Here is a 25,604-nt window from a genome sequence, read left to right as displayed (position 1 = left end):
AGATAGATAGATAGATAGATAGATAGATAGATAGATAGATAGATAGATAGATAGATAGAAAGATAGATGGTTGTGTGTGTGGTTGTGTGTGTGGTTGTGGTTGTGTGTGTGTGGTTGTGTGTGTGCGTGTGTGTGTTATGCTTTGTTTTGCTATGCTATGTTTTGTTATGCTATGCTATGTTTTGTTGTGTTTGGTATGCTATGCTATGTTTTGCTAGGCTATGATATGTTTTGTTTTGTTATGCTATGTTTTGTTGTGTTTTGTTAAGCTATGCTATGTTTTGTTGTGTTTTGCTATGTTTTGTTATGTATGTGTTGTGTTTTGCTATCCTATGCTTTCTTTTGTTATGCTATGCAATGTTTTGTTGTGTTTTGTTAAGCTATGCTATGTTTTGTTGTGTTTTGCTGTGTTTTGGTATGCTATGCTATGTTTTGTTATGTTATGCTAGGTTGTGTTATGTTATGCAATGTTTTGTTTTGCTATCCTATGCTTTGTTTTGTTATGCTATGCTATGTTTTGTTTTGCTATCCTATGCTTCGTTTTGTTATGCAATGCTATGTTTTGTTGTTTTGTTATGCTATGCTATGCTTTGTTATGCTATACTATGTTTTGTTGTGTTTTGCTATGCTATGCTTTGTTTTGCTATGTTATGTTTTGTTATGCTATGTTTTGTTATGCTATGCTATGTTTTGCTATGCTATGCTTTGTTATGCTATGCTATGTTTTGTTATGCTATGCTATATTTTGTTGTGTTTTATTATGCTATGCTTTGTTTTGCTATGCTATGTTTTGTTATGCTATGCTATGCTATGTTGTGTTTGATATGCTATTATATGTTTTCTTTTGCTATGCTATCTTTTGTTGTGTTTTGCTGTTTTGTTATGCTATGTTTTGTTATGTTATGCTATGTTTTGTTATGCTATGCTATGTTTTGTCTTGCTAGCCTATGCTTTGTTTTGTTATGCTATGCTACGTTTACTTTTGCTACCCTATGCTTTGTTTTGTTATGCTATGCTATGTTTTGTTGTGTTTTGTTATGTTATGCTATATTTGTGGTGTTTTGCTATGCTACGCTTTGTTATGCTATGTTTTGTTATGCTATGATATATTTTGTTGTGTTTTATTATGCTATGCTTTGTTTTGCTATGCTATGTTTTGTTATGTATGCTATGTTATGTAATGCTATGCTTTGTTATGCTATGTTTTGTTATGCTGTGCTAAGCTTTGTTTTGTTATGCTATGGTATGTTGTGTTTTGTTATGCTATGCTATGTTTTGTTGTGTTTTGTTATGCTATGCTATGTTTTGCTATGCTTTGCAATGCTATGTTTTGTTATGTATGCTATGTTTTGTTGTGTTTTGTTATGCTATGATATGTTTTGTTTGTTTTTCTTTGTTTTGTTATGCTAAGCTTTGCTTTATGTTATGTTATGCTATGTTTTATTATGTTATGCTATGTTTTGTTCTGCTATGTGTTGTGTTTTGTTATGCTATATTTTGTTATGTTATGCTATGTTTTGTAATGCTATGTTTTGTTTTGCTATCCTATGCTTTGTTTTGTTATGCTACGCTATGTTTTGTTGTGTTTTGTTATGCTATGCTATGTTTTGTTGTGTTTTGCTATGCTTTGCTATGCTATGCCTTGTTTTGCTATGCTATGTTTCGTTATGCTATGTTTTGTTATGCTATGCTTTGTTATGCTATGCTTTGTTATGCTGTGTTTTGTTATGCTATGTTGTGTTTTGTTATGCTATGCTATGTTTTGGTGTGTTTTGTTATGCTATGCTTTGCAATGCTATGTTTTGTTATGTATGCTGTGTTTTGTTGTGTTTTGTTATCCTATGCTATGTTTTGTTGTGTTTTGCTATGTTTTGTTATGCTATGCGTTGTTTTATGTTATGTTATGCTATGTTTTGTTATGTTATATTATGTTTTGTTCTGCTATGTGTTGTTGTGTTTTGTTATGATATATTTTGTTATGTTATGCTATGCTATGTTTTGTTTTGCTATCCTATGCTTTGTTTTGTTATGTTATGCTAGCTATGTTCAGTTGTGCTATCCTATGCTTTGTTTTGTTATGCTATGCTATGTTTTGTTGTGTTTTGTTATGCTATGCTATGTTTTGTTGTGCTTTGCTATGCTATGCAATGTTTTGTTGTGTTTTATTATGCTATGCTTTGTTTTGCTATTCTGTTTTCTTATGCTATGTTTTGTTATGTTATGCTATGCTTTGTTATGCTATGTTTTGTTTTGTTATGCTAAGCTTTATTTTGTTATGCTATGCTATGTTGTGTTTTGTTATGCTATGCTATGTTTTGTTGTGTTTTGTTATGCTATGCTTTGTTTTGCTATGCTATGCTTTTTTATGCTATGTTTTGTTATGCTATGCTTTGCTAAGCTTTGTTTTGTTAGGCTATGCTATGTTGTGTTTTTTTATGCTATGCTATGTTGTGTTTTGTTATGCTATGTTATGTTTTGTTGTGTTTTTCTATGTTTTGTTATTCTAAGCTTTGTTTTATGTTATGTTATGCTATGTTTTGTTATGTTATGCTATGTTTTGTTCTGCTATGTGTTGTTGTGTTTTGTTATGCTATCTTTTGTTATGTTATGCTATGTTTTGTTATGCTATGTTATGTTTTGTTTTGCTATCCTATGCTTTGTTTTGTTATGCTACGCTATGTTTTGTTGTGTTTTGTTATGCTATGCTATGTTTTGTTTTGTTTTATTATGCTATGCTTTGTTTTGCTATGCTATTTTTTGTTATGCTATGTTTTGTTATGCTATGCTTTGTTATGCTATGTTTTGTTATGCTATGCTCTGCTAAGCTTTGTTTTGTTATGCTATGCTATGTTGTGTTTTGTTATGCTATGCTATGTTGTGTTTTGTTATGCTATGCTATGCTATGTTTTGTTGTGTTTTACTATGTTTTGTTATACTATGCTTTGTTTTATGTTATGTTATGCTATCTTTTGTAATGTTATGCTATGCCATGTTTTGTTTTGCTATCCTATGCTTTGTTTTGTTATGTTATGCTATGCTATGTTCAGTTTTGCTATCCTACGCTTTGTTTTGTTATGCTATGCTATGTTTTGTTGTGTTTTGTTATGCTATGCTATGTTTTGTTGTGTTTTGCTATGCTTTGCTATGCTGTGCAATGTTTTGTTGTTTTATTATGCTATGCTTTGTTTTGCTATGCTATGTTTTGTTATGCTATGTTTTGTTATGTTATGCTATGCTTTGTTATGCTATGTTTTGTGATGCTAAGCTTTGTTTTGTTATGCTATGCTATGTTGTGTTTTGTTATGCTATGCTATATTTTGTTGTGTTTTGTTATGCTATGCTATGTTTTGCTATGCTTTGCAAAGCTATGTTTTGTTATGCTATGCTATGTTTTGTTGTGTTTTGCTATGTTTTGTTATGCTATGCTTTGTTTTATGTTATGTTATGCTATGTTTTGTTATGCTATGCAATGTTTTGTTTTGCTATCCTATGCTTTGTTTTGTTATGCTATGCTATGTTTTGTTTTGCTATCCTATGCTTCGTTTTGTTATGCAATGCTATGTTTTATTGTTTTGTTATGCTATGCTATGCTTTGTTATGCTATGCTATGTTTTGTTGTGTTTTGCTATTCTATGCTTTGTTTTGCTATGTTATGTTTTGTTATGCTATGTTTTGTTATGCTATGTTTTGTTATGCTATGCTATGCTATGTTGTGTTTGATATGCTATTATATGTTTTCTTTGGCTATGCTATGTTTTGTTGTGTTTTGCTGTTTTGTCATGCTATGTGTTGTTGTGTTTTGTTATGCTATGTTTTGTTATGTTATGCTATGTTTTGTTATGCTATGCTATGTTTTGTCTTGCTAGCCTATGCTTTGTTTTGTTATGCTATGCTACGTTTACTTTTGCTACCCTATGCTTTGTTTTGTTATGCTATGCTGTTTTGTTGTGTTTTGTTATGCTATGCTATGTTTGTTGTGTTTTGCTATGCTACGCTTTGTTATGCTATGTTTTGTTATGCTATGATATATTTTGTTGTGTTTTATTATGCTATGCTTTGTTTTGCTATGCTATGTTTTTTTATGCTCTGTTATGTAATGCTATGCTTTGTTATGCTATGTTTTGTTATGCTGTGCTAAGCTTTGTTTTGTTATGCTATGGTATGTTGTGTTTTGTTATGCTATGCTATGTTTTGTTGTGTTTTGTTATGCTATGCTATGTTTTGCTTTGCTTTGCAATGCTATGTTTTGTTATGTATGCTATGTTTTGTTGTGCTTTGTTATGCTATGATATGTTTTGTTTGTTTTTCTTTGTTTTGTTAGGCTAAGCTTTGCTTTATGTTATGTTATGCTATGTTTTGTTATGTTATGCTATGTTTTGTAATGCTATGTTATGTTTTGTTTTGCTATCCTATGCTTTGTTTTGTTATGCTACGCTATGTTTTGTTGTGTTTTGTTATGCTATGCTATGTTTTGTTGTGTTTTGCTATGCTTTGCTATGCTATGCCTTGTTTTGCTATGCTATGTTTCATTATGCTATGTTTTGTTATGCTATGCTTTGTTATGCTATGCTTTGTTATGCTATGTTTTGTTATGCTATGCTATGCTTTGTTTTGTTATGCTATGCTATGCTGTGTTTTGTTATGCTATGCTATGTTGTGTTTTGTTATGCTATGCTATGTTTTGGTGTGTTTTGTTATGCTATGCTTCGCAATGCTATGTTTTGTTATGTATGCTGTGTTTTGTTGTGTTGTGTTTTGTTATCCTATGCTATGTTTTGTTATGTTTTGCTATGTTTTGTTATGCTATGTTTTGTTATGTTCTGCTATTTTTTGTTCTGCTATGTGTTGTTGTGTTTTGTTATGATATATTTTGTTATGTTATGCTATGCTATGTTTTGTTTTGCTATCCTATGCTTTGCTTTGTTATGTTATGCTAGCTATGTTCAGTTGTGCTATCCTATGCTTTGTTTTGTTATGCTATGCTATGTTTTGTTGTGTTTTGTTATGCTATGCTATGTTTTGTTGTGCTTTGCTATGCTATGCAATGTTTTGTTGTGTTTTATTATGCTAGTTTGACCTCCTGGCGCAGCAGGTTAAATCGGGGTCCCCCGCTGATCCGCTCAGTTCGACTCTTTTTAGAGATCAGTCGTTCGTGGGACGGCCCGTTGTACACTCCTTGATTAACATCTCGCTGGAGTCCGGCACGGTCCCCGCAAGCTGGAAGCGGGCGGTGGTTTCTCCCATCTTAAAGAAACCTTCTCTGGACTCAGATAAACCTGAAAACTATCGGCCTATCTCCCTGCTCCCTTGGCCGACCAAAGTGTTGGAGGCCCATGTCAACAAAGTTCTTTCGGCCCACCTCATCCATGCTAATATCTTGGATCCCACCCAGAACGGGTTCCGTGCTGGTCACAGCACGGAGACCGCCCTTCTCTCCATGGCTGAGCATCTTCGCACGGTGATGGATGCGGGGCAGACAGCGGCGCTCGTTTTATTAGATCTGAGCGCCGCGTTTGATACTGTCTCTCATCCCATTCTGTTGCCTCGCCTGGAGGAGATTGGGCTGGGCGGCCCTGCCCTCCAGTGGTTCCGGTCCTTCCTTGACGATCGGTTCTTTAGCGTTGCTGTGCCACCGTTCCAGTCCCAATTCCATCCTTTGAACCAGGGGGTGCCGCAAGGCTCCTCGCTGAGTCCCACGTTGTTCAACCTATACGTGAGACCGCTGGCTGAGGTCGTCAAGCAATGGGACATGACCATGGTCTCATATGCCGACGACACTCAGCTAGCGGTTACGATCAGCGGGGATGCGGACCGGGATGCCCCCAGGTTTCAGAGTGGACTTAGGGCAGTGGCGAGCTGGATGAAAAACAACTGTCTCCAGCTCAACGCTAAGAAAACGGAGATCATGATCGTCGGTAGGAGGGCGGAACTATGGGGGGACAGGTGGTGGCCTGCTGAGCTGGGGCCGGCCCCCCTTCCGGTCACTGAATTAAAGAACTTGGGAGTATGGATGGATCCTGCTCTCAGTTTTGTGGGCCATTCGAAGAAAACCGCGGCCTGTTGCTTTGGCATCCTACGGTCGCTGCGTCCCATCCTGAAGTTCTTTGACCATCGCACCAGGCAGCTGATAGTCCAGGCTACTGTGTTATCTCGCCTGGACTATGCAAGCTCTCTCCTGGTAGGGTCCAATCTGGCTGAGGTTACCCGCCTCCAACGCGTTCAGAACGCCGCGGCGAGAGCCATTGTTGGCTTACCCCGATTTAGTTCCGTCTCCAGCACACTGAGATCACTGCATTGGTTGCCTATCAGGGCAAGAATCCAGTTTAAAGTGCTGTGTTTTGCGTTCAAGATTTTGAGGGGAGGGGGGCCTCAAATTCTTGCGGACCTTCTGTCCTGGTATGTGCCTACCCGGTCCTTGAGATCTTTGGGCCAAGCACTTACTGTGATCCCTCGATACAGGCTGTGTCGGGTTGGTGGCCGATCCTTCCGGGTCAGAGCAGCCGAGCTTTGGAACTCTCTTCCTGTAGAGTTGCGGCTATTGGATGATCTTCTAGCTTTTCGTAAAGCTTTAAAAACCTTTCTGTTTTAATAATCCAGCTCTTTTTGTCTTTAATCTGTTGTGTTCCCTGTAGGTGTTGCATATTATCTGCTATGCGCCAGGAAGCCCCTTAGCTGGGGCAGCTGTGCGCAATACAAATGTATGTAACATAACATAACATAACTATGCTTTGTTTTGCTATTCTGTTTTCTTATGCAATGTTTTGTTATGTTATGCTATGCTTTGTTATGCTATGTTTTGTTATGCTAAGCTTTATTTTGTTATGCTATGCTATGTTGTGTTTTGTTATGCTATGCTATGTTTTGTTGTGTTTTGTTATGCTATGCTTTGTTTTGCTTTGCTATGTTTTGTTATGCTATGCTTTTTTATGCTATGTTTTGTTATGCTATGCTTTGCTAAGCTTTGTTTTGTTAGGCTAAGCTATGGTGTGTTTTGTTATGCTATGCTATGTTGTGTTTTGTTATGCTATGTTATGTTTTGTTGTGTTTTGTTATGCTATGCTATGTTTTGCTATGCTTTGCATTACTATGTTTTGTTATGTATGCTATGATTTGTTGTGTTTTGTTATGCTATGATATGTTTTGTTGTGTTTTTCTATGTTTTGTTATGCTAAGCTTTGTTTTATGTTATGTTATGCTATGTTTTGTTATGTTATGCTATGTTTTGTTATGCTATGTTATGTTTTGTTTTGCTATCCTATGCTTTGTTTTGTTATGCTACACTATGTTTTGTTGTGTTTTGTTATGCTATGCTATATTTTGTTTTGTTTTATTATGCTATGCTTTGTTTTGCTATGCTATGTTTTGTTATGCTATGTTTTGTTATGCTGTGCTTTGTTATGCTTTGTTTTGTTATGCTATGCTCTGTTAAGCTTTGTTTTGTTATGCTATGCTATGTTGTGTTTTGTTATGCTATGCTATGTTGTGTTTTGTTGTGTTTTGTTATGCTATGCTATGTTTTGTTGTGTTTTACTATGTTTTGTTATGCTATGCTTTGTTTTATGTTATGTTATGCTATCTTTTGAAATGTTATGCTATGCAATGTTTTGTTTTGCTATCCTATGCTTTGTTTTGTTATGTTATGCTAGCTATGTTCAGTTGTGCTATCCTATGCTTTGTTTTGTTATGCTATGTTTTGTTGTGTTTTGTTATGCTATGCTATGTTTTGTTGTGCTTTGCTATGCCATGCAATGTTTTGTTGTGTTTTTTATGCTTTGCTTTGTTTTGCTATTCTGTTTTCTTATGCTATGTTTTGTTATGTTATGCTATGCTTTGTTATGCTATGTTTTGTTATGCTAAGCTTTATTTTGTTATGCTATGCTATGTTGTGTTTTGTTATGCTATGCTATGTTTTGTTGTGTTTTGTTATGCTATGCTTTGTTTTGCTATGCTATGTTTTGTTATGCTATGCTTTTTTATGCTATGTTTTGTTATGCTATGCTTTGCTAAGCTTTGTTTTGTTAGGCTATGCTATGTTGTGTTTTGTTATGCTATGCTATGTTGTGTTTTGTTATGCTATGTTATGTTTTGTTGGGTTTTGTTATGCTATGCTATGTTTTTCTATGCTTTGCATTGCTATGTTTTGTTATGTATGCTATGTTTTGTTGTGTTTTGTTATGCTATGATATGTTGTGTTGTGTTTTTCTATGTTTTGTTATGCTAAGCTTTGTTTTATGTTATGTTATGCTATGTTTTGTTATGTTATGCTATGCTTTGTTCTGCTATGTGTTGTTGTGTTTTGTTATGCTATCTTTTGTTATGTTATGCTATGTTTTGTTATGCTATGTTATATTTTGTTTTGCTATCCTATGCTTTGTTTTGTTATGCTACGCTATGTTTTGTTGTGTTTTGTTATGCTATGCTATGTTTTGTTTTGTTTTATTATGCTATGCCTTGTTTTGCTATGCTATGTTTTGTTATGCTATGTTTTGTTATGCTATGCTTTGTTATGCTATGTTTTGTTATGCTATGCTCTGCTAAGCTTTGTTTTGTTATGCTATGCTATGTTGTGTTTTGTTATGCTATGCTATGTTGTGTTTTGTTATGCTATGCTATGTTTTGTTGTGTTTTACTGTTTTGTTATGCTATGCTTTGTTTTATGTTATGTTATGCTATCTTTTGTAATGTTATGCTATGCCATGTTTTGTTTTCCTATCCTATGCTTTGTTTTGTTATGTTATGCTATGCTATGTTCAGTTTTGCTATCCTATGCTTTGTTTTGTTATGCTATGCTATGTTTTGTTGTGTTTTGTTATGTTATGCTATGCTATGTTTTGTTGTGTTTTGCTATGCTTTGCTATGCTATGCAATGTTTTGTTGTTTTATTATGCTATGCTTTGTTTTGCTATGCTATGTTTTGTTATGCTATGTTTTGTTATGTTATGCTATGCTTTGTTATGCTATGTTTTGTGATGCTAAGCTTTGTTTTGTTATGCTATGCTATGTTGTGTTTTATTATGCTATGCTATGTTTTGTTGTGTTTTGTTATGCTATGCTATGCTATGTTTTGCTATGCTTTGCAAAGCTATGTTTTGTTATGCTATGCTATGTTTTGTTGTGTTTTGCTATGTTTTGTTATGCTATGCTTTGTTTTATGTTATGTTATGCTATGTTTTGGTAAGTTATGCTATGTTTTGTTCTGCTATGTTTTGTTGTGTGATGTTATGCTATGCTATGTTTTGTTTTACTATGCTATGTTTTGTTTTGCTATGCTTTGTTATTTTATGCTATGCTTTGTTTTGTTATGCTATGTTGTGTTATGCTATGCTATGTTGTGTTGTGTTTTGTTATGCTACGCTATGCTTTGTTGTGTTTTGCTATGCTATGTTGTGTTTTGTTATGCTATGTTTTGTTTTGTTATGCTATGTTTTGTTTTGATATCCTTTGCTTTGTTTTGTTATGCTATGCTATGTTTTGCTATCCTATGCTTTTTTGTTATGCTATGCTATGCTATGCTGTGTTTTGTTATGCTGTGCTATGTTTTGTTATGCTATGCTGGTGAGGGTGTGTGAGTGTGTGTGAGGGTGAGTGAGGGTGTGAGGGTGAGGGTGTGTGAGGGTGAGAGGGTGAGGGTGAGAGGGGGTGATGGGGTGTGAGGGTGTGTGAGGGGGAGGGGGTGAGGGGGGTGAGAGTGAGGTGGTGTGAGGGTGAGGGGGTGTGAGGGTGAGTGAAGGTGAGTGAGGGTGAGTGAGGGTGAGAGGGTGAGGGTGAGGGGGTGTGAGGGTGAGGGGGTGTGAGAGTGTGTGAGGGTGTGTGAGGGTGAGAGGGTGTGAGGGGGTGTGAGGGTGAGAGGGTGAGGGGGTGTGAGGGTTAGGGGGTGTGAGGGAGGATGAGGGGGTGTGAGGGAGGGTGAGGGGGTGTGAGGGTGGGTGAGGGGAAGTGAGGGTGAGGGGTGTGAGGGTGAGGGGTGTGAGGTGAAGGTGTTTGAGGGTGAGGGTGTCAGGGGGTGTGAGGGGGTGTGAGAGAGGGGGTGTGAGGGTGAGAGGGTGAGTGAGAGTGAGGGGGTGTGAGGGTGATGGGGTGTGAGGGTGAGAGGGTGTGTGAGGGTGCATGAGGGTGAGGATGTGTGAGTGTGAGGATGTGTGAGAGTGAGGGGGTGTGAGGGTGAGGAGGTGTGTGAGGGTGAGGGGGTGAGGGTGAGGATGTGTGAGGGGGTGAGGGTGAGTGAGGGGGTGAGGGTGTGACGGTGAGTGAGGGTGTGAGGGTGTGTGAGGGTGAGTGATGGTGTGTGACGGTGTGTGAGGGTGAGAGGGTGTGAGGGTGTGTGAGGGTGTGGGGCTGTGAGGGTGAGAGGGTGATGGTGAGGGTGTGTGAGGGTGAGGGGTGTGAGGGTGAGTGTGTGGGGGTGTGAGAGAGTGAGGGTGAGAGGGTGAGGGTGTGAGGGTGAGGGTGAGTGAGGGTGAGGGAGAGTGAGTGAGGGTGTGTGAGTGTGTATGAGGGTGAGTGAGGGTATGTGAGAGTGAGAGTGTGTGAGGGTGTGAGGGTGAAGGTGTGAGGGTGTGTGAGGCTGGGTGAGGGGGTGAGGGTGGGTGAGGGTGTGAGGGTGAGTGAGGGTGTGTGAGGGTGGGTGAGAGGGTGAGTGAGGGGGTGTGTGAGGGTGAGGGATGGGTGTAGGGGTGTGAGGGTGAGGGGTTGTGGGGGATGAGGGGGTGAGGGTGAGTGAGGGTAAGAGGGCTGTGAGGGTGAGGGTGAGGATGTGAGGGTGAATGAGTGTGGGTGAGGCTGTGAGGGTGAGTGAGGGTGTGTGAGGGTGGGAGGGTGTGAGTGTGCGAGGGGGTGTGAGGGTGAGGGGGTGTGAGGGTGAGAAGGAGTGAGGGGGTGAGGGTGAGTGAGGGTGAGAGGGTTGTGAGGGGAGTGATGGTGTGAGGGTGTGAGTGTGAGTGAGGGTGTGCAAGGGTGTGCGAGGGTGTGTGAGTGTGTGAGGGTGTGAGGGTGTGTGAGGGTGAGTGAGGGTGTGTGAGGGTGAGAGGGTGTGAGGGTGAGGGTGTGTGTGAGTGTGAGAGGCTGAGGGTGAGAGGGGGTGATGGGGTGTGAGGGTGTGTTAGGGGAGGGGGTGAGGGGGTGAGAGTGTGTGAGAGGGAGGGGGTGTGAGGGTGAGGGGGTGTAAGGGTGAGTGAAGGTGAGTGAGGGTGAGAGGGTGAGGGTGTGTGAGGGTGTGTGAGGGTGAGGGGGTGTGAGGGTGTGAGATTGCATGAGGGTGAGGGTGTGTGAGGGTGAGAGGGTGTGAGGGGGTGTGAGGGTTAGAGGGTGTGAGGGTGAGGGGGTGTGAGGGTGAGGGGGTGTGAGGGAGGATGAGGGGGTGTGAGGGAGGGTGAGGGGGTGTGAGGGTGGGTGAGGGGAAGTGAGGGGTGAGGGGTGTGAGGGTGAGGGGTGTGAGGTGAAGGTGTTTGAGGGTGAGGGTGTGAGGGGGTGTGAGGGTGAGGGGGTGTGAGAGGGTGAGAGGGTGCATGAGGATGAGGATGTGTGAGGGTGAGGATGTGTGAGAGTGAGGGGGTGTGAGGGTGAGGAGGTGTGTGAGGGTGAGGGGGTGAGGGTGAGGATGTGTGAGGGGGTGAGGGTGAGTGAGGGGGGTGAGGGTGTGAGGGTGAGTGAGGGTGTTAGGGTGTGTGAGGGTGAGTGACGGTGTGTGATGGTGTGTGAGGGTGAGAGGGTGTGAGGGTGTGTGAGGGTGTGTGGCTGTGAGGGTGAGAGGGAGATGGTGAGGGTGAGGGGTGTGAGGGTGAGTGTGTGGGGGTGTGAGGGAGTGAGGGTGAGTGAGGGTGAGAGGGTTGTGAGGGTGAGGGGGGTGAGGGTGTGAGGGTGTGAGGGTGAGGGTGAGTGAGGGTGAGGGACGGTGAGTGAGGGTGTGTGAGGGTGTGAGGGTGTGTGAGGCTGGGTGAGGGTGTGAGGGTGGGTGAGGGTGTGAGGGTGAGTGAGGGTGTGTGAGGGTGGGTGAGGGTGGGTGAGAGGGTGAGTGAGGGGGTGTGTGAGGGTGAGGGGTGGGTGTAGGGGTGTGAGGGTGAGGGGTTGTGGGGGGTGAGGGGTGAGGGTGAGTGAGGGTAAGAGGGTTGAGAGGGTGGGGGGCTGAGGGTGAGGATGTGAGGGTGAGTGAGTGTGGGTGAGGGTGTGAGGGTGAGTGAGGGTGTGTGAGGGTGAGCGGGTGTGAGTGTGCGAGGGGGTGTGAGGGTGAGAAGGTGTGAGGGGGTGAGGGTGAGTGAGGGTGAGAAGGTGTGAGGGGGTGAGGGGGTTGTGAGGGTGAGGGGAGTGATGGTGTGAGGGTGTGAGGGTGTGCGAGGGTGTGCGAGGGTGTGTGAGTGTGTGAGTGTGTGAGGGTGTGAGGGTGTGAGGGTGTGTGAGGGTGAGTGAGGGTGTGTGAGGGTGAGAGGGTGTGAAGGTGTGTGAGGGTGAGGAGGTGTGAGGGCGAGGGTCCGAAGTAAATGGTGGCAGGGCAGACATCATAAGACAGAGAGAAGAGACTGGTGGTGACTGCGTTGGTCAGTTTCGGAATCAGGAGGGGCAGAGTCAGCACAGTCTGCGAGGGATCAACGTTTCTAGAGGCAAAGCATAGCAGATGTAGCATTGCAGCTAGCAAGTCGAGTGTTTTCAAGCTGCGTGTCCCTAGAGAGATGACAACACAGCAACAGCATTTGAGGATCAAGGCTACTGTAAACAAGCACGGTAGGCTTTCACTTTCGTCCAGAAACAAGCTCTCGGCATTGCCCGTGGCAGGGGGGGCGGGGACGGGACGGGATGTGTATTTATTTTTACGAAAAGTATGGAGTCGGGATGCCGAGACCATTCTCCAAACACGAGCACTGTACAGGGTAATCTGGGATGTCTGGTCACCCTATGCAGACCTGCAAGGACAAGTGCCGGTAGAAGTGGGGGCAGGGCCGAGGGCTGGACCAGCCTGTCAGCTTTGCTAGCGGGAGAGCGACTGTGATCGATCAGGGGACTGGAGGGGGCTGCTGAGCAGTGCCGTAGCCCCGAGCTGCGCCTTGCATTGTCCCAGTCCCATCGCAACCATTTCCTAATACCGCAGAGTCCTTGATGCTGCGCCACTTTTTATTTATTTTAATAGCAACACTTCAAACTTTACTTAACTTGTAAAGTTTAAAGAAATATTTGTGGTTGCAGGCCCTCCGATATGCAACCCCCAGTTATGGCTGTTCAGCTCACAGAAACGAATACATTTGGCCTATCCCAGGCCACGCCTCGCTCGCCCTCACCTGGTGAGCAGAGCTATGCAGCAGTAGCCTGTCTAGACAACCTTAACGTCATCCAAACAGGTCCTGACTCCCGCTACTTTGAACGGCGGGCTGCGGCGTTGAAGTAGTTCATCAACCACCAGATACTCGGTGGTCGGTGAGGTGCGGCCATGCGGTTATGCTGGGGCGGGCGTGGCGTGACAAAATTAAAGCAGAGAATGCGTGCGCATTCAAAATCTGCGCACGTGTCGCTGCCTCTGCCGCGCACAGCCCCAACCCCTGTAGAAGAAGACCAGCCCAGGCAAAAGCGCCCTGCCCAACTCAGTGTCCCGCCCACTAGTGGGCCGACAACATTGATCTGCAGCCGGAACTGTCTTGAAGTGAAAGAGAGTGAGGAGAAAATTAATTGAGAACGTCACGTCGTCACTGTTTAAGACACACAGTAAGTGTTTTGTCGTCAACACGACGGTCACGGTAACTTAATCTAAGTAAGTTACAGCAGCAGCACTTACCTACTACAGCAGCAGCAGCACAGCACACGCTCTCTGTGCCAGTGCCACGGCTCATCATCAATTACTGACGGTGCACTTAATGAGCGTGAGCTGCGTGACTGACTGTACACCCGGCCCTGTTAATTAGTTGCCGGTGCTAAGCACCGGCAAGCTCTGGCTCAAATTAAGCCCTGCAATTAACAAATCCCTCAATTGACAGCACAACATGTCGCACCCACACTTGTCTGAGTGAAGTGCCTTTACAGATGAGTGACATGCACGCAGGGAATGTGTATCGGAATGCTTTTATTAGCACATGCAGTGCTTGTGGTCAGTCAACGTACTGTGCCATGACTGCTAAGGACCCACACAATGTGACGTCAACCAGAGAAGAAATTGTCAATGATGTAGTCCCTACGGGCTATTCCTGCTGTGGTCCACCTGCCTCATCTTCATCGTCATGCATCTGGCACTCATGTCCATGGGGCCTTGCTGTGTACACCTATGTTGTGCAACACACAACATGCAACGATCATCTTGCAAACGAGGTCTGGGCTGTACAGGAGCTTACCACCTGTGATATCCAGGCACCTGAAGCATGACTTCAACACGCCAAATGTGCGCTCCACGATGCCCCTGGTGCGTTTGTGGGCCACATTGTACTATCGTTAGGCCTGTGTGCTCGGGGCTTGGAGGGGTATCATCATCCAAGCGTAGAGTGCATATCCTTGATGACCTTTGACAGTGCTGAAAGACATGAGTCACAACTACGTAATGCATGATGTGTTGGCAGGCTCACTGGCTCATTGGTGTGTGATATGTGTGGCCTAGTGATTCCTGAATTACATGTACTGCGTGTTGCACATGAGCTGCATCACTGTGTACTATGTAGCCTCACTGCCTCACCTCCCCCCCGAGCACATTCACTAGTGTGCGCAGCGCGATTACATCACATGCACCCCTACGGCACACCATTGACATGCCTGTCTGCGCATGTCTACGAGCCTGAGTACGACACAGTGATGATGCTGCGCAGAATGTGGCCGGCCACGTGTGTGTAGGCCCATTGCAAGGACAGGTCTGACACAGATGTAGAGCTCCTGCCTGGCTGCACAAGAGGGCACAAGTAGGACATGTGTGCAGTCTATTGCCCCCCAAAACATGCGGGAATCCAGCTATGACGTAGAAGCCTTGCTTGGTCTCCAGCTGTTCCTGTGCGGTGTGGGGGAAGTATAGGTACTGGGGTACCAAGCTGATGATGGCATCCAGGACAGGTTTGAGGAACTTTGATAGGGCTGGCAGTGAGACTCCTTTGACTCTGGCAGTTGTTGGTTGGAAGGTACCAGAGGCCAACAGATGCAGTACAGCCAGCAGCTTAGTCTGCGGAGGGATGTTGGTTGTCCGCTGTGTTGGTACCGTCAGCCTGTGGGCAATGATGTTCAGAATGCGGAGGATGGTCATCCTTTTGAGACTGTAGTGGGCAATGACATACTCTGGTCTCATGTCTGTGAGGCTGGTGCATTTTCTGAAGGTTCGCGGTGTGTGTCTGCGCTGCCTCTGTGGTGGTCCGGGGGTGGTGCGGGTGGGGTCCGGGGGGTGGTGGCGGACCTGGGGCTGGGGGCGGTGGGTGTTGTGTGCCTGTTGGGGCTCTGAGCTGCATGATCAGTAGCTCTATGGCATCTGTGGTTCTTTGGGTGTGACTGTGCGCTGGGCTCCCTTTTGTGGTGCAGGCTGCCGTCCGGCTTTGCAACAGCTCAGAGCAGGTGTTAATTTCATGTTGCTAACGCGCCTTACTGCATGTTTTGTGGTTGTATCGCCGATATGGCTGGTCGTTGAGAATGCGGCGGAGTGGTGTTGTCGCTGCTTTTTGCACAGGAATGCCTACTCTGCATCTCATAAGGGATAGTTGCTGTGGTCATCTGTGGCGATGTTTTTTGCGGCTGCTTTCGCGGGTAAACCTGTGCTATGGGCTGTTAGCACCAGCTTGTGAATGGGGTTATAACTTTATTGCGACTTTGGCTGTGATGAAGTGCCGTTAACTCATTGATAGCTCCTTGAGAATATGCCCCAAAGTTTTTTAATAGGAAAATATGCAACGGTCAAATATACACCCTGATTCTGGAACAGAAGGCCTCGATAATGGGTCTCTGAAGAAATGGAAAGGCTGAGAAAATCTAAGTCATTGGAAACTGGGAGTAGACTAACACAAGAAACCAAGACAGAGAATCATGTAGCGAAAAAAATGGGTACCGAAGTTGTGCCAAAGGTTTCCACGCACAACAATAATTAAAGCAAAAGTTGAACATAGGAACAATAGAGGTTGGACTCAGGAAGGCTGCACAGACACTACAAAATAAGCTGTGCAAAATGAAATTAAAGGAAAAGGGAAGAAAATCACAAAAGGAGGAAGAAAATGCAATGAATTTCAGGAAACAAACCCTGAAAGCATTTTCGTGAGAATACATTGCCCACCTTTAGAGACAAGAACGTTCTTGGACAACCAGACGTCCAACATCAGCAACTTGAAAACTAACCTTCACATGAGGTTTGTAACACATTACTTCCCTTCTGAATGCGGAGACTACGAACATGCAGATCTGCCATTATTGGAAGCTTGGATATAATCGCTCCACGAATACATTGCAAGCTGGTGAAGTTCCTGCAGGCATTTGAAAAATGCATAAAGCAACATGATGACTTTAAATTGATAATGATTTGAATTTCTCCTCTGTTTTAATAATTTTGTTATTGCGATGTAAAGAACAGTATGAAAATTATTTCGTTTTTACCTTCTATTTTTACCACAAGCCTTTTATCACTGATTTTTTTAATGACAATCTTATAATTTTTTTTATACTTGTTTTGTGTCATATATCAAATTGTTATGGTTTTAATTAACTAAACAATAAAGTTTAAATTTCAATTTCCCTTCTGAATGCCAAGGAAGGACCAGCAATGGTCATGGCTTCAGAGCTAAAAATACTGATGAAGAAGGCAGTCCCCACATAGGCTGCTCAGAAGGGCTGTACGATTGTGGGCTGAGCTCACCGGAATTGTACGCACTCCCCGCGCAAGTACAGAGAACTGCGAAGCAAGTGTTCTACATTAAGCATGGTTTTGGGTCCCCTTTGATTTTGTTCTGAAGTTTATTCTTTTAGCTCCTCCCTCTCAGAGTGAAGAAAGGTTCTGGCTCCGTTTATTGCTGTGTCTACCTTAATGGCTAAATTCTACTCACTTTACTTGGGACGTGTGAGACTATGGAAGTGGGCTCACTCTCTTGACAGCACATGCTTTTTTTTTTTATTTAAGAAAGTTGTATTTATAATGGCCATTCAACTTGTATTCTGATTTAATCGTATATCTGTATCATTATGAATGTTCTGCTTTTTAGCGGAAAGTGCTTGAATAAACTTTCCCATCAGCCTACAGAAGGATGTCTGTGGCAAAGATGAAACCAGCCGAAGGTTCCCTTTATTCTCTTGAAGGCGGGGACACTGGTACACTTCCTTGTTTTAAAGTCTCACTTCTCAAAAAGATTGTTTCGTGAGTATATCTCCGTGACATGAATGTGTCATTGGAAAGGGAGGGGGCAGGCATTTCTCAATCCGTGAATCTTTAGTGAAGGAACACCTTACAAGTGCAGGTGCGAGCAGGACTTTTGGGCTCCACTTGCATGTACACAAGGACACCCCAGCCTCCTTTGGACATAGACAGCTAGCGCCGGGACGCCCCTTGGCTGGGGCAGCCGCGCGCTATATAAACATATATAACATAACATTACATAACTTTTCTGCTTTACTTCCCTTTTGCATTAGAAATGTACCCTCCAGTGTCTTCTGATCCGTTAGCAATGTAAACCATTACTCTTTGAATGTTCTCTCCAAAAACATGGACATCATTTCAAGGTTCCCTGGATATGGTGGGAGGTATTGGCTTTATTGCAGAAGAAATCAAGAACATATTCACTCCATTAATGCAAACCTCTGGGATTTTTTTCTTGTAACCTTAGAGGCATTCAGTCTGTATGAAGCTTGACTACCAATTAGCAATCTTTATTGTCAAATGGTACACGACCTTCCGAATGGGTGGGCGAGCCAACCAGCTAATAGGGAGCGCCAAGCCATGGGTCTGACTTGGCTCTCAGATCCCGTGCACGAGCTGAGCCGTGAAAATGTTTGGCATTAACTAGTGGAACAAATATCATATAAAAATATAACATTTCTTCAAAATTAAGATTTTACAAAGTATTCCTTTAACATGAAGTGTTTAGGCTTAGTATATCAGACTACATTACTACAATGAGAGTCTTTTATTAAAAGTTAATTTAGAAATATTCATGCCTCACTGCCTGGCAATAATGCAATTGGCGTACTAAGGTGCAAGCCAGTTGTCATGAGGCCTAGATTCTTATTACTCGAGGGGTCAGATTAATCAAACGTTCATGCAGTGCAGTGCAGTGCAGTGCAGTGCAGTGAAGCAAGCCACCTTTTTTTTTTTTTGAAAATCAAGCCACCTTGATGTGCTGTGTGACAGGGAATGAGCAAGAATGTGCCGTATTTAACAGTATAGGGCGGATTCCTGTCTTTTCCTCGCACTGGTGCACAATGTGCAGCCTAGCGCCAGCACAGACACCCTTGCACCGTGGTACAAGGGTGCCTGTGCTGCCAACAGGATTTTTTTTGTGCAGGAATGGGCACTATCCGGCACAAAAACATTCCTCTGAGGCATTTTCCTCTTTCTATGTGTGCCGCAGGCATTTCTCCTTGCTACACCTCCCCTGGGGATGCGTAGCATTTTGATGCATCCCCATGTCTACCAGTGATAGTAAAGCTGGGAGTGCGCCAAAATCTATGGGTGGATGCGTGGGACCACCTTTGCTTCACCCATGGAACGCCTCCCTGGGGCAGAGTAATGCAACGCAGTGATTTGTGCTGCATTGCCTTGCTCTAGATTTATCAAGTCACTCAGGGTCACACATGGTGGCCTTGCATTGCTTGATAAATCTAACTTCAGTGATGCATCGCCCTTGCTCCTCATTGCGAGATGCAAGGGCAACGCAACACTATAATACATTTGCCCCAAATTGTTTTTATACGCGCACGTCCTGAGCTAACATATTTCACGGTATTGTGATATGCAATCATGAAGAAAAAGGAGGAACGGTGACATGACCTATTTGCCTTGGTTCACACAATTTGTTCAAGGAGGAAACTGAGATTGATCCCAGATTTTCTGGTTTCACATTGTGCAAATTACCCACTAGATGAGTATCTCTTTCTCCTGTTTTACATCAAGAGGTATTTCGCTGTCTTTAACTTTAGGATCAGGAAGTGTAAGTAGAAGGTAGAAGCCACATGAAAGCTTGGCTTGTTTTGGGTTAAAGGGTTCAAGAGAACCGTGAGCTGAGCCGGAATCAGGCATCTGGCAAGAGCTTGGCTGGAGTCTTTAGTGCCTTGTCCACTTCTACCCTTGGCTAAATATCAGACACTAGCTCGTTTTAAAGATAGGTTCTTTAAAGTGAGATTCCTCTTATTCGGCCAGTCCATCTGTTAGAATAAAATACATTGTAGATGGTGATAACAGATGTGATGTAGAATTATTTACTTATTTCATTGTTGTTTATAGCACGGACTTGACATTTTCCCAGAAATTATCGACAATGCACAAAAAAAACATAACCTGAAACTGATCAGTGGCTGAAATATATTAACTTCACAAAAGTTACAATATTACATTTAATCTTACTAATCACTTGGGGCTATGTATCACGCAAATTCGCAATCGCAAAGGCGGAAATTCGCAAAATTTCAGCCTTTGCGAATGCGAATTTGCTAAATGGAATGTATGAAGCAAAACTGGTGCAAAATAAGGAATCGCAAAATTTGCGATTCCTTATTTTGCAATTGCATTTAAGGAATCGCAAATTTTGCAATTCCTTCAATGCAATGTATGTAGCAAAAAAAATTAGCAAAATGCCCTTAAGGAATCGCAAATTACCACCAACTTCTAGTTGGTGGTAAGTTGTGAATTTCTTGAAAAATGCAAATTTTAGCATTTTTCAAAGTGCCATGTGACGCACATACATGCCCTTAGGGCATGTATGTGCGCCACATGTGCACCAATGCATATTTCAGGGGTGCAACAGGGTGTCCTTTGGACACCCCTGCACCCTTGAAATTATTCTCAATTTGCGATTAGCAAATTGCGAATCGCAAATTGAGAATAACTTCTCATTCATTCCTATGGGCCTCCTGGCCCATAGAAATAAATGGGAAAGTATTCCTTAATTGCAATTCGCAATTTGCTAATCGCAATTAAGGAATTCTAAGGAATCGGAAAAAAAATGCGATTTTGTACATACATACCCATTTGCGAATCTCAAATAGCGATTTCTTAAAAATCACTATTTGAGAATCGCAAATGGGTATCTTGATACATATGGCCCCAAGTCCCTACAGCATATTCGACCTCTTGAGACATCCTTGCTAAGAAACTGATATTGTGACATGTCTTTCCACAGACACCCTCCCCACCCCACCATCCACCATCCCACCAACAGCATTTGCCTTCCCACTATCATTTAACACTTGCTCAAAGCAGGTAGTAAATGGTTGCGGAGAAGTGACTAGTCATCTCAGGTCTTCAAGGTTATTCCCCATTCTGGGGTATCTCATTTACTTAATTGCCCTGTGCAGAGGTGGAATGACTGGCAAGAATTAGTTATTCCCAGAAAGGTATTGTGCTGAGACACATCTGTTTTTCCAATAACCAGAAAAGGTAGGTCTAAGCTCTGCTGGATCACTCTGTCAGATGTGGCACCTTCCATGAGTGGACCCTCTGAAGATGGTATGTGATTCATTGGGACATGGTTACAAATTGTATTAGGAAGTGCAACTGGGAAATTTGACTTTTGTTTTACTTTTGACGACCTGATAGGAGGGGGCTGTTCTGGGACCTTTTCTTTCTGCAGACAGAGTATTCAAGCATAAGTGTGCCTGTGCTATGGTGTTACTTTAATCTGTTTGAGACTACCGTTTTTTTGTTTTAAGGTAGTTAGGCATCTCAGAGAGGATTGTGTGGGCAAATTTAAGGGTGCTTCTAGCTTCAGTCGGGATCCAGTTCATATGGACCAGGACAGGAGTTTAATGGCTATAATTTCTAGATCCCAAGACTAGTCATGTAGTGCTGCTTTGATAGGAGTAAAAAGCAGTTTAGGTATTCCATTAAGTAGAATTGTCATAGTTTACCCTAAACAGAAGTAGAGATTGGGATATTTGTTTTAAATCTTTAGAAGGTAGGAAAGGTTTAATACCACAACAAGGTTTCATTTCGCATTGTGTTCCTTTTGCTAAGATGTTAAAGTGGGTTTGGAGATTGAAGTTCATGCTCATCTGGAAGTCCAAACATTTTGCTCAGTCCATAATGGAGAGGCAGAAATCTAAAATGTTGCAAGGGGTCAGCTGTGATTGCACCAGTGTTGAGTGAGTGAGGAGGGGAAGGACAAAAACAAATTCCATTTATGTTGATTTATATAGCACACTAATCACCCGAGAGTGTATCCAGGTGCTTGGGCAAGGTGTGTAGGTGTGTAGTCCCAAGGTGCTTATATGAAGTACCAGTTATTAAGCTTCTTGTGGAAGTTAAGAAGCGAAGGATCTGATGTGTTGAGGGAGGTCGTTCCATGTTTTGGGTGTGATGTAGAAGAATTAGTGACCTCAGTTTTGCTTTAGCAAATGAGGGGAGTTTGTGCGGGTGAAAGTGAGGCAGAACATAGGTGTCTGGTGGGTTGGTAAAAGTGTTTGTGGCTGTTCAGGTATCCTGGTTCTTTGCAGTGTAGAGCTTTGTATGTGTGCGTGAGATGTTTGAATTGGCTGCGCTTGTGAATGAGGACCTAGTGAAGCTTCCTTAGGTGCAGTGTGATGTGGGTGCACCATGGGAGGTTGAGTATGAGTCTTGCGGCTGCGTTCTGGATGTTCTGGAGTCTGTGTAGGAGTTTTTGGAGGTTCTGGCATAGAGAGTGTTACCGTAGTTCAGTCTGTTGGTGATGAGTGCTTGTGTGATAGTCCATCTGGTGTTCTTCTGAGGCAAGCATTTGAAAACCTTTTGCAACATGCGTAGGATGTGGAAGCAGGAGGTGCACACTGCGTTGACTTGAACAGTCATGTTGAGATTCTCATCTAGGATGATTTAGTGTGGTCTGTGGGTGTGGGTCTTGGTCCTAGATCCCACGCTTACCAGGTGGAATCCCATGGGGAGGTGTGGTTGCGGAAGACAAGTACTTTTGTCTTGTTAGATTCGAGCTTCAGGCAGTTGGTTCGCATACAGTCTGCTACCATGGTGATGGAGTTGGTGAAGTTGGTTCTGGTGGTGTTTGTCTTGTCTGTCAGGGAGAGGATGAGTTGGGTGTCATCAGCATAGGAGATGATGGTGTTGTCTTGTGATCGCATGATGTTGGCAAACGGTGTCATATATATGTTGAAATGAGTAGGGCAGAGTGACGATCCCTGTGGACTCCGCATATCAATTTCTTGGACTCTGATGTGAAGGCTGGCAGTCTTACCCTTTGGGTTCTTCCCTTGAGGAAGGAACAGATCAATTGGAGAGCGGATCCTTGTATGCCAATCTCATGGGATCTTCTGATGAGGGTGTTGTAGGAGACAGTGTTGAAGGCCCCAGAGAGGTTGAGCTGGATAAGAGCCACAGTTTTTTCTTGGTCCAGGATGTTTTAAATGTTGTCGGTGACCGAGATGAGTGCTATTTTGGTGCTGCGGCTTAATCTGAATCCTGATTGTGTTTATTCTAGAAGATGTCAAAGTATGAGGTGGGTTGTGAGTTGCTTGTCAATGGCTTCTCAATCACTTTGGCTGAATAGGGCAGCAGGGAGATAAGTAGAAAGTTGCTCAGTTGATTCGGGTCAGCTGTGGGCTTCTTGAGGAGGGTGTTGATTTCTGCAAGTTTCCATTCATCCGGGAAAGGGGTGGACATGATTGTGGTGTTGATGATGTGGGTCAGGGTGGTGCTGATTGGTGACCCATGCCCCCACCCCATTGTAGATGGGGTGGGGGCATGGGTCCATTGGGGCTCCTGAGTGGATGGACCGCATTGCCGCTGTGTCGTTTCTGGTGAGGGTTGTTCATTTGGTCAGGTGGCCATCTTGGTTGGTGTTGGGCAGGTTAGCCATGAGTTCTCTGGGGTTGGGTTGGTGTGTGAAGTTGCTGAAGATGTTTGTGATTTTGCTGTGGAAGTAGTTGGATATGTTATCACAGAGTTTTTGGGAGGCAGCAATCCTGCTGTCTGTGACTGAGTGCAAATGGAAATCCTTGATGATCAAGAAGATCTCCTTACAGCTGTTGGAGTTTCCTCCGATGCGGTCTACTAATGCTTTTTTCTTGGTGTCTCTAAATAGCTGATGATTGCGTCTGAGTGCAGCTTTGTAGGTAGCTCTGTCTGTGGTGGTGTGGCTGGCTGGCTTTTTCCTTTCTAGATGTTTACACTGTCGTTTGGTGTCTTTTTGCGGTGGTCTGTATCCCAGCTGAACTGCTTGTTTGATCTACTTTGCTTGTTGGGTTTGATGGGTGCTAGGGAATCTGCGCAGTTCTTGATCCAGTTGTTAAAGTTGTTGATGTCCTTGTCGAGGTTGTCTATGAGGCTAGCCTGATCAGTGCTGAGGGCCCTGGGCCAGTCTGCTCTGTGATTTTTCCCCAGCTATGGCTTGGAATGCTGAGCCTTGTAGGGTGTGTTGACTTGAGGTGTGTTGATTTGGATGTGGATGATGATGTGGTCGGTCCATATGAGCTCTTTGGTGGAGTTGTATTTGGTGCTGCCGCTTATAGTGAAGATGGGGTCCAGTGTGTATCCTGAAGTATGTGTTGGTTCTGTGACCAGCTGGGTGAGTCCAATTTTCCTCAAGCTTTCAAAGAGTGCTGTGATTTATGGGTCGTTTTAGTCTTCCAGGTGAAAGTTCAGGTCACTGAGGAGAATGTAGGCTCTGGCGTCGATGGTGAGCTGAGCAACACAGTCAGTGATGAGGTTGATAAAGGTAGCTTGTGGTCCAGGCGAATAAATATTTTTGTCCACCCTAAGCGTGGAAGGGTATACTCAGACATGAGTCCCTTGCTCATTGCACCATCAGGATTCAAGCAAGCCGGGCCGAAGACGGCTGTAATGCCAGAAACCGGTCCCCGGAAGCTTGTTTCCTTCCCAGTGTAAGAATTGGCTTTTGTAGTTTGGTTTGCCCTGTTCCCATCATGCACTGGGACAGGAACAGATTAATTTGCATACAGCCAGGTTCTGAAACTGGGATGGTGCAATGAGCTAAAAAACGGTGTTGGATCTAGCCCTGATCTTTTGACTGGGTGAGAGTATTCTGCTTAATTCAGAGACTCTGTCCCTCACCACCCCTTGTTGTAAATATTTTTGTCCACCCTAAGCGTGGAAGGGTATACTCAGACATGAGTCCCTTGCTCATTGCACCATCAGGATTCAAGCAAGCCGGGCCGAAGACGGCTATAATGCCAGAAACCGGTCCCCGGAAGCTTGTTTCCTTCCCAGTGTAAGAATTGGCTTTTGTAGTTTGGTTTGCCCTGTTCCCATCATGCACTGGGACAGGAACAGACTAATTTGCATACAGCCAGGTTCTGAAACTGGGATGGTGCAATGAGCTAAAAAACGGTGTTGGATCTAGCCCTGATCTTTTGACTGGGTGAGAGTATTCTGCTTAATTCAGAGACTCTGTCCCTCACCACCCCTTGTTGTAAATATTTTTGTCCACCCTAAGCGTGGAAGGGTATACTCAGACATGAGTCCCTTGCTCATTGCACCATCAGGATTCAAGCAAGCCGGGCCGAAGACGGCTGTAACGCCAGTAACCGGTCCCCGGAAGCTTGTTTCCTTCCCAGTGTAAGAATTGGCTTTTGTAGTTTGGTTTGCACTGTTCCCATCATGCACTGGGACAGGAACAGACTAATTTGCATACAGCCAGGTTCTGAAACTGGGATGGTGCAATGAGCTAAAAAACGGTGTTGGATCTAGCCCTGATCTTTTGACTGGGTGAGAGTATTCTGCTTAATTCAGAGACTCTGTCCCTCACCACCCCTTGTTGTAAATATTTTTGTCCACCCTAAGCGTGGAAGGGTATACTCAGACATGAGTCCCTTGCTCATTGCACCATCAGGATTCAAGCAAGCCGGGCCGAAGATGGCTGTAATGCCAGAAACCGGTCCAGTGTAAGAATTGGCTTTTGTAGTTTGGTTTGCCCTGTTCCCATCATGCACTGGGACAGGAACAGACTAATTTGCATACAACCAGGTTCTGAAACTGGGATGGTGCAATGAGCTAAAAAACGGTGTTGGATCTAGCCCTGATCTTTTGACTGGGTGAGAGTATTCTGCTTAATTCAGAGACTCTGTCCCTCACCACCCCTTGTTGTAAATATTTTTGTCCACCCTAATCGTGGAAGGGCATACTCAGACATGAGTCCCTTGCTCATTGCACCATCAGGATTCAAGCAAGCCGGGCGGAAGACGGCTGTAATGCCAGAAACCGGTCCCCGGAAGCTTGTTTCCTTCCCAGTGTAAGAATTGGCTTTTGTAGTTTGGTTTGCCCTGTTCCCATCATGCCCTGGGACAGGAACAGACTAATTTGCATACAGCCAGGTTCTGAAACTGGGATGGTGCAATGAGCTAAAAAACGGTGTTGGATCTAGCCCTGATCTTTTGACTGGGTGAGAGTATTCTGCTTAATTCAGAGACTCTGTCCCTCACCACCCCTTGTTGTAAATATTTTTGTCCACCCTAAGCGTGGAAGGGTATACTCAGACATGAGTCCCTTGCTCATTGCACCATCAGGATTCAAGCAAGCCGGGCCGAAG

This window comes from Lissotriton helveticus, chromosome 5_1 (genome assembly GCF_964261635.1).
Source record: "Lissotriton helveticus chromosome 5_1, aLisHel1.1, whole genome shotgun sequence".
NCBI classification, from domain to species: Eukaryota; Metazoa; Chordata; class Amphibia; order Caudata; family Salamandridae; genus Lissotriton; species Lissotriton helveticus.
Note: the sequence above shows the minus strand (reverse complement) of the source record.